The following is a 9,285-nucleotide window of genomic DNA, read 5'->3' on the forward strand; positions in this document are numbered from 1 at the left end:
CCAACGGCCCAAAAATTAGCCTGAAATACAATTACTATGTTCACTTTTCCATTCCACCTCAACAGATACAATTTAATCTAGTCCGTCAATTTATTTCTAATCCAAGAGTCCCTTAATTTTCAATTTTTTATATATAGATATAATTTATTATATTATTTTTAATTTAAATTTGAACCGTCCGATCATACTTCAATCAACTTAACCCATACAAGGACCAATTTCTCTTCCCCCAAGTAAAGGGAAAAATAGAGAAAATGTTCTCCTTTTCAGAATCCCATGGACCTTTCTCTTTCAACTTTCCCAAAATACACCGTAACCAAAGGACCCATCTTCTTCACCTCTCTCATCCATTATCCCAAACAAGAAACCCTAAAATTTTATAGCAGCCGTGTGTTGCCATTTCTGCCGAGATTCCCTTATTTTCATCCTCGCAACTTGTGATTCAAATACTATCAATGAAATAGACCCAAATCAGTGCAACAAAGATCATTTTCAAGTCTGCAAAGCCTGAGAATCATACAAATTTGAGAAGGGATTTGTCCCTTTCAGTTTTTGAATTTGAATTTCTCATTCTTATCCAAATCGTTGGTTTCCATGATATATTGGATTCAAATCCGGATTTTCCTATAAATACCCAAATTTTTATATGTTTTAGGGGAGAGTTTTGGAGGGAAAGAAAAAAAAAGGAGAGAAAGAAAAAAAAAAGAGTTCAAAAAAATAGGGTGAACACTAAAATCCGCAAAAAAAGTCACAAAATCTCTATTCTATTTCGTTGGTTTTTCGAGTATCGGAGTTCGAGTTCTTCGCCGGAATCTTGACACCAAACCCCAGGCTTGCTGTCCCACAAAAGGTGAGAATCTGTTCCCGTCCTTGTTGTTTTCCTTTAACTTTGTGGATGAAAGTTTACTTTGATTTTTTTTTAAAAAAAATGTTTTGGTTGTGTTGTGTTGTTCGTTGTCTGCGGGCTGAATTCACGAATTTGGCTTCATCTTGATCTTTTTCTTTCATATCGTTGTCTTGTGTTCAAGATATGTTGTATATTTCATTCTCGGTGAATCGAGTAAAATGTGTGGTTGTATGGTGTTCTTAATGCGAACATATGATAAAAATATTTTGGTTGTGTTAAGTTTACATTGTTGTTTCTCTCTATTAACTTGTGGATAAAATTAGAATCCGACTTTGTAAAGTTGTTCCGAATGTGGATATACCAGTCTATTTATATGTGCATATGTGTATTTTAGGACTACTGGTTGTTTTGCCATTCAAGTTCATGAATAGCTAAGTCTCGATTTTGGTGGACTGTGGCGGTATTCTTGGTTTTTTTTTTTTTTGTTCTTAGTCTTGATGTGAGCCTGATATGGTTTCAAGTATAACTAAATAGTAATTTTCACCCATCTTGATGTTGCTATTGTTCCTTTTCTGTGGAAGTTTGGCCATAGGACTTTGGCTTCATTTTTGGTTACCTTGTTATATAGAGTTTAATTTGATATTCAAATATGTAGTGTCTACGGGACTTTCATTTTGTTGTTCTTGTTGTAGTTTTTGTGACATGGGGCTGATTTAATTTGGATCTCAAGGTTTGTAATACTTCTAATGATAGTAAGTAAAATGTCAATATAATTGTTAGTAACTAAAATGGATCCCTTCCCCCTGTTTCGTTCAAGATCCGATCGTATAAAGACTAGCACTGTATTTCGTTTACGGTATGCAATAAAATGACACTATATATTTGAGATATTGGTCGCCCTACAAATCCTAGTGTTGAAACTGTCGAAAGAACGGAATTTTATCTCCCCTGTGTTGAGCTTACATGTATTTCGTTTTTTTTGTATTGCTACCCGAATAGTAACGTATGAAGGGAATGGTTAATTTAGATGCTTTGGCGACAATTAGAGCTCCTACTTTTTCTCTGTCGGTCTTGGTTTATTTACTGTGTTTTCTTTTCAAGCAAGGTGTCCACCTCTGTGAATGTGAAGGTTCATTAGTATCAATTTTCTCGTGTATTGTCAAAGTGCTAAATTAAATATCTACTAAATGCATTTGTTTGGTCGCATCTTAGACATCTTGAAAGTTTGAATGTTTGCTTATTTCATCTTTCTCGGCTTATTTATTTGACGTTCAGATTCCTAATCCTTATCATCTTATTTGTTACATGTAAACTCGGGACTTGTAATTTCGATGAAAACTCATCTTAAACCAAAGATTGGGTCAACGGCTAATAGGAACACACAAAGAGCTCGGGGTCTAAATCGCTAGGAGCCGATTTGCTTCCATAGGAATTGATAGTATTCCATCCTTTACCTTTCTCATGACTTTCTTATTCGCATTTGTTTCATTAACTTTGTGTCGTTTTGATAATTTATTTTATATGGCTTTGATTGAAACCGATAACACTTTACTTTGTTTAGTTTTGTTCGAACTTTAAACTACCTAGAATTGATTTTATTCGGTCATTTTTTATTTATTCGTCATTCATAAATATAATAACGGTATATAGTTCAACCACTTATTTTTACAGTTTTGCACCTACGAATCTACCTTTATAATAAATGGCAAACTCTGCTATTTATAATTACAAAATGGAATACATCTCTGATTGAACAAAACAACTAGTTATTATGTTCGATTTGCAAAATATTAATTAACGGTTTTGTCACGTTATCCAGAGTATTGTTTTCCAAATGAATCAACATAAGTATTAAACAGGTTTCATTTATTCCATCCGCCATGTTTGTAAGTAATTAATCCACCAACATCGATTTTTTCATTCAACTCTGTCTAATTTAAGCACCTACTACAGGTCATATCTGCTTCTCAACTCTATTTCAAATATTCAGATTTTAAAGGCTTTCTGAACACAAGATATATATATGTTATAAACTACCACATACAAGGTATATTTTACTACTATCATTATCATTGCTATTGCTATAATACTACCACTTACATTATTATTATCATTGTTATTATTGTTAGATTATTTTCACTTTATTATACCTATGTAGGCTACTATCTCATTTATGTTTACCTTATTTCAATTTAAATCTATTCGAGTTGCACAAGCAAAAAGAATTTCATACCTTTTCATACATTTCTAAATCCTCATGCATTTATATTTATTTTAAATAAATTTTTTCACACTTCAAAAATATACTTTATTTACCTTGTAATGAATTTTATTCACGTATTTAACTTTGCAAAGTCATATGATCTTATACTCGCTACTTTACACATTATAACAACAGAAGTTACTACTCTCTCTCATAATTTTTCAAAATATTCATTTATTTATAACTATATTATTTCCTTGTATGTGATAGTGTTACATCTTTATGTGCCTTGACTACTTTTTTTTTAAAAAAAATTATTATTATTATTTTTAAAAAAATGATGACGGTTTTCTTATCAATTTTAACAAATAACTAAGGCAAAATATTCTCTAAATATTTCTAAAGCTAAGTTTAAGGACTATTTTCAGATAGGCTATGAGCGGTGCATTAACCTTCTCCATAAGTAACCAAAACTCTTACTTAGAATCTCACTGGTTTTCGCAGACTAAAATAGAGTTTCTACTACAAAAAATGGTTTTCCTGATTTTTCTCAAAAGTTAGGTGGCAACTCAAAAACAAAACAAATAATTTTTTTTCAAAACCAGTAAGCGTCGCTACGACCACCGTATGTTGCGGACTGTTTCGGCCAGTCCGAAATGGGGCGCGAAAATGGAACTAAGTGAATTTAGCTTAACTCAGGCACATCATTCAAAAAACATAATCAGTATCAGATTCAACTTAGTGTATGTTCAATTGAGAATCAGTTCAGAGTCTTTCAGTTGGGAGTAGGAGCTAGCACCAAGCGACTGCAGGGATGGCGGCTCCCCGTCAGAGAGGTAGAGTCGTTAGGAGAAATCCCTAAACTCCAAAACTGCATAGCCAACATAGGACATAGGAGTCACCCGTCAGAAAAGGCTGGTCACCCATCAAATAGGCTTGACAATTATATTGCCTTAGGCTTGACTTTCTGCGAGGGTCACCTATCAGATAATCTTGACCAGAGATGTCTTTACTCATGGCACGATATTGACACCTTTCCAGCTGGGGTTACAGTTGGACCCTACTATTCGAGATTCGGGACATGTCAATTAAGTGAGCACTCCCACAGTTGCAGTTTCAGTATCAATCTTTAAAAATCAGGACTGTCAGATACAGTCATCTATCTCAGTGAGGAACTCAGATAGTTCCATTGATTTATGGACCACCTGTCAGATAGACTTGGTCCTATCTAAAGTTATTCAGTATCAGCTCTAGATATCACCCATCAGATAGGCTTAATCTCAGTCTCAGATTCAGTTGAGTATTCTTGTTATCAGATCTATAGATCACCCGTCAGATAGGCTTGATCTCAGTCTCAGATTTTTATAAGATCTAGAGATCACCCGCCAGATAGTCTTGATCTCAGTCTCAGATTTAGTTGAGTATTTTTGTTGTCAGATTCGAACATGATCTTTTCTTATCATTGATAGTAGATTCCAAAATCATCCGTTAGAGAGGTTTGATCTCTGATGCAGTCAGTTGAGAGTAGAAAGCTATGAATTTAGTCATTGATGTGAGTATATTCAGTTAATCAGCTTCAGTATCCTCAGATTTCGAGATCACTTGCTAGATAAGACTGATCTCACCTCAGTACTCAGTTATCAGTATCAGATGATTCAGTTGTTCAGTATCTTAGTATTAGTAGTCAGTTCAGATATCAATAATGCAGTACCCGATTTTCAGTATTCAGAGTCGTAATGATTGTGATTATGGTTTGTGCATTCATATATGTGTTCTCATTCAGTACTCTCATGATTATTCAGTTAAGTAATTGTTCATGCATGAGCCGTTGCATTTAGCCTTACCTCATCTGTATATTTGGTACAGTCCCGTACTGACGTATTTGCGCTATGGTGTTTTATTTTACACCATAGGTTCAGAGGCACGAGATCTAGAGTACCCATTGTAGTTTAGTCCTAGTCAGTAGCAGTAGACGTAGCAGTAAGTCCTCTTCATTCGAGGATGATCCTTTTATCATTATTGTATCAGATTTTGTTTATTTTCTTAAGAAGGAGTTAGTTGGGGACATGTCCCATCAACTTCACAGCTCTAACAGTTTAGAGGCTTTTCGGAAAGATGTATCAGTATTTAGATTTAGATTTTGAGTATTTTTTAGATGTTTTAAGCCTTATGACTAGTTTCTGCATTTATTATTTATATTATGCAGTGTGCAAGTACAGATATCAGTAGAGGTTATCTTGTGGTCCTTCGGGATCATGAGCACCGTGTGATGTTCTGATTCCAGAAAATCGGGTCATTACAACCACCTTATGAGCGAAGAAGAAAAATAGATGCAATATTGGGGGTAAAAGTTAAATCCTCCAGTTAAAGGAAAAAATTAATGTGGGTCGTGCCACGACACTAAATCAGGCGCTGATTAGGAGGCAAACCAAGTTAAGGTATGTTTTATTTTTAGTATTTCTAATTTTTACTTCACTAGTTTTTGTTTTTGTTTAGTCACTGGTTGATGGAAAGTCTGAGTACTAGAAAACCTAATCTAAGGACATGGCAAAGACTAAGTGTGGGGTCCCCAGACCGTCTTGATGTATAAATATGCTACTAGCTAGGCCTAGAGGCCTCAGGGAGTATTTCTATCTCTACCTTTAAAAATATACTTTGGGGACAGAGTAGATTTTTAAGTGTGGGGAGGTGAAATTCCCATTTTTAGAGTAAATTTAAAAAATTTTGTGTTAGGAATTAGTGAGATATTCTTGTAGGTGTGTTTCGATGGTAAAATATATTGACTGTGTGAATTACTACTGTTGAGACTCCCAGGATCATGTTTATGACTTTTGTACTTGTTGTTGTAATTGGAGTTCATGTTATTATTTGGTTGAGAGACTATGATGATCCTACTTGACATAAGCATGTGCTATGTGTGATGTGAGGTTGTAGTATATTTCTTATTGCATTTGATGTCTAGAACTTGCCTGGTGTGTGTGTGTAAAGAAAAATAAAGAGTGTGAGTTTAGGAGATAATATAGGTATTTCTTTGATAGCCAGGTTTATACCTTCTTTTTAGCCACCCTTGTGCATTATCCTAGTTAACCCCATTGAGCCTTTAGCTTATTGTTTGGCAGCCTCATGTGTAGCCTAATCCCCTTCTTTGATTGACCTTAATTAGATCTAAAAGATCCTAAGCACTTTAGGATAAAATTAATTGAGTGAGGAGTTGGAAATTCACGTAGGAGAAAGGTGAAATTGAAGCTCCGAAGTGATAGTTATTAGTGTGTAAACATGTTATGTTTTGTGGTTGGGAGTTGAGTAATGTAAAGAAAACAAATTTGTTGAAATTGAATAAGTTGTGAATAAAGAATATTCCCACCATATTGAATGTGAATGAGCTTAATGATATGGGGTAAAAAAAAAGATGTATGAAGGTAGTACAGGTGAAAGCTGGTTGTTAGAGATTGGTTTTAATTGTATATGGTGATGTATTAAAGTGCTTAGGGAAGATAGTCGATATTACTAGCCAGAATATTTCCTATCCGTCCCTTAACTTACATTACAACCATTAAAGACCTATTTGATCCTAAGCTTAGCATTCTGATATTAGTTGAGTACTACACTAAGGCAAGCCTATGGTTCATCATTTGTAACTTGTAAATTCTTTGTGAGAGTAAGCGTAATTTGATTCTTGCATCCATTCAGTTATGGATTGCATGATTGTGAGTGATTATGGGTAACTCTCTTATTTTGAGGGCACATATTTGATGAATGTTGGGTGAATTATATGATGTCTTTGATTGAACAATGTGCATGAGTCTGCTAACTAGGTGGGTCAATTCTTGAGACTAGGTTATTTTGAAGTAGTATTCTTGAACTGTCAATTGTGTATGAAACATGCCTAGTGTAGAAACTTTCATTCTGTATAGTCATTGTAGTACTATATTTAGTGTCTTGCATGTAGTAGAAGTGTAGGGCCATTTCAGCATATGATGCTTAGGGTAAAGAGTCGCTCGAGGACGAACAAGGCTGTAAGTGTTGGGTGGAGATCTGAGGTGGATTTATGCGCCTTAGTGTGGCTATCCTAGATTATTTAGCCTTTTTTGGAGGACTTCTCATGTGATTAAGATGTTAGCAATGATATAATTAATCATCTAAGTGTTTTAAGTATGTGAAAACAATGTTTAAGGTGCCTTTCAAACAAGTTTGCACTCAATTGAGTCACTTCAAGTTCAAACGAGAAAACTAGTGTTACTAGCTTGAGCTAGGTGTTTGTCTAGTTGATCTCGATTTATTATATTATTTTTAATGAGTTCCTAATGGTATTATTGTGTAACTTTGTGTGCAACAACTTGTTTATAATGTTCAAGTGTCAATTGAATCAAGTCAAGAGTCAAAACAATAAGTTAAAGATCAACACGGGCAAGCCTCGTCTTAGCTCGAGCTTCTAGTTCACCGTTCTTGATATTGTGTAGTTTTGAGCGCTAATATGTGGTGTTTGATGATATAGATGCTTGCTGAGTTGATTATGAGTATATATAAATGATATACAATCTGGAAATCAAGTGGAAACAATACCACAATGCTGGTAATGGATCAACAGAAGTACAAGACACAACTTGACATAAAATGGACACTTTGGACATCACCAGCACGTGTAGGACCTTAGCAGGGGTGGCGGAGCGAATTAAATGAATATAAAGCTTCCTAAGGGGCCAAAAATAGTGCAACCTATGAGCCCACTGCTCAACCCCTATCCCTGTGAAATGACCCCCGTGACGTGACCCTTGTTCCACCGACGGCAAAAATCCTTGTCCTATAAATAAGACTCTTGTACTTGTTTTTATACACCTTGGACGTCTTTGATACTTGGAGAGGGGATATAAAACATTTAAAATAGGGTTTTTATTCTTCTACTTTAGTTTATTTATGGATTATTTCATGTATTCATTCACCGTGTTTACGGTTATGTCCATTAGCGGCTAAAGCCCTCTTTTTGGGGTTAAGGCTAAGAACATGATTGCTATTGCTTTGAATTGAGTTTGTTTGGATATATTATCATATTTTGTTATTTATTTATCCTTTTTTTTTTAACTATTTTAGGGTGTAGAGAGCCTTAGAATACTTCTCTTATCGTTTTGTGGGCCCGAGAGAGGGAACATGAGCATATAACGTGTGGGTAAATAGAGTAAGGTTCACATTCATTTATAAAATAAGGGATTTGAATTAGCGTCTAGGATACGTATATACCTAGAAGCTTTACTTGGTTCACTATGGGATGAAATATAAATGCGTTTAGCTTAGTTTTCACTTTCCCGCTCAACGATATAGCTGTGGGTCTAAGTTTGATAGGTGGTTGGAGGTAGGGAGACCATGATCATAAAATCAACCCCGTGAATCAACAACCCAGATAAGTAACTTAACTAATGAATTTCAATAGCGTAGTATGATTTTTCTTAGTGCTTTAACCCCAAGTTTTATTCTCATTGATTGTCTAAGCCATTTATTTTCCACATTGTTTACTTTAGTTTAGTTTTCAAATTCCACTGCTTTTATCTTAATAGTAAACTAGAATAAGATAGTTGTCAACACAAGTCCCTGTGGTATCGATGCTTGACTTCTAAAGGGCCACTTTACTACTTGGTGATACCATCTACACTTGCGTTTGCTCTTGGACACAACAATTAATAATGGTTATGGCATATTGTACGCTTGCAAGTAGGGTTGGTATGATGATACCAACGGAATGCCTTTGATAAGTAATTGGATTGATGGTTGTGTATGTGTAATTAATGTTTTAATTGGGCTTTAAAGTGGGATGCGTAGCCTAGCTATGAAAGTGGAGTACGAAGGAATAATACTAGAAACCGCCCTAGCCGGTGTGGGTGTTCATATGATCGGGAGATTCAATTCCCCTAAATAAATATAGGAATGGGAGGTTCGAGTCACCCATATTGTACACATTGGTTCTTAACTCGCCTTGACTATACCATGAGGTTCGAGTCCCTTACAAAGGAATATATGGATATGGATATTCTCTAGTTCGTGCAGCTACAGGAACTGGGGCCCTTCCAACTAAAGGAGAGTTGGGCTAATATATCCCTTGGGTTCCTTGTTATATGATGGTTATGCTACACAGCCCAAGTTAAGATTTTTGAAGTTCATGCTAAGTCTTGTTCCCTACCCCGGCATGTGATATTATATTTATATATATGCATAAGTATTTTATATGATATTTTATTAGTTTTGA

General features: G+C 35.1%; 1 long non-coding RNA gene across 1 annotated transcript; it reads left to right on the plus strand.

The window, feature by feature from the left end:
- Positions 1 to 239: 239 nt before the first annotated feature.
- LOC107845916 lies at positions 240 to 7,996 on the plus strand. Its single transcript, XR_001667083.2, has 3 exons — positions 240 to 850; positions 5,257 to 5,488; positions 7,546 to 7,996. It is a non-coding gene; the product is annotated as an uncharacterized LOC107845916 (long non-coding RNA).
- The last annotated feature ends 1,289 nt before the right edge of the window (positions 7,997 to 9,285 follow it).

This window comes from Capsicum annuum, chromosome 10 (assembly GCF_002878395.1).
Source record: "Capsicum annuum cultivar UCD-10X-F1 chromosome 10, UCD10Xv1.1, whole genome shotgun sequence".
NCBI classification, from domain to species: Eukaryota; Viridiplantae; Streptophyta; class Magnoliopsida; order Solanales; family Solanaceae; genus Capsicum; species Capsicum annuum.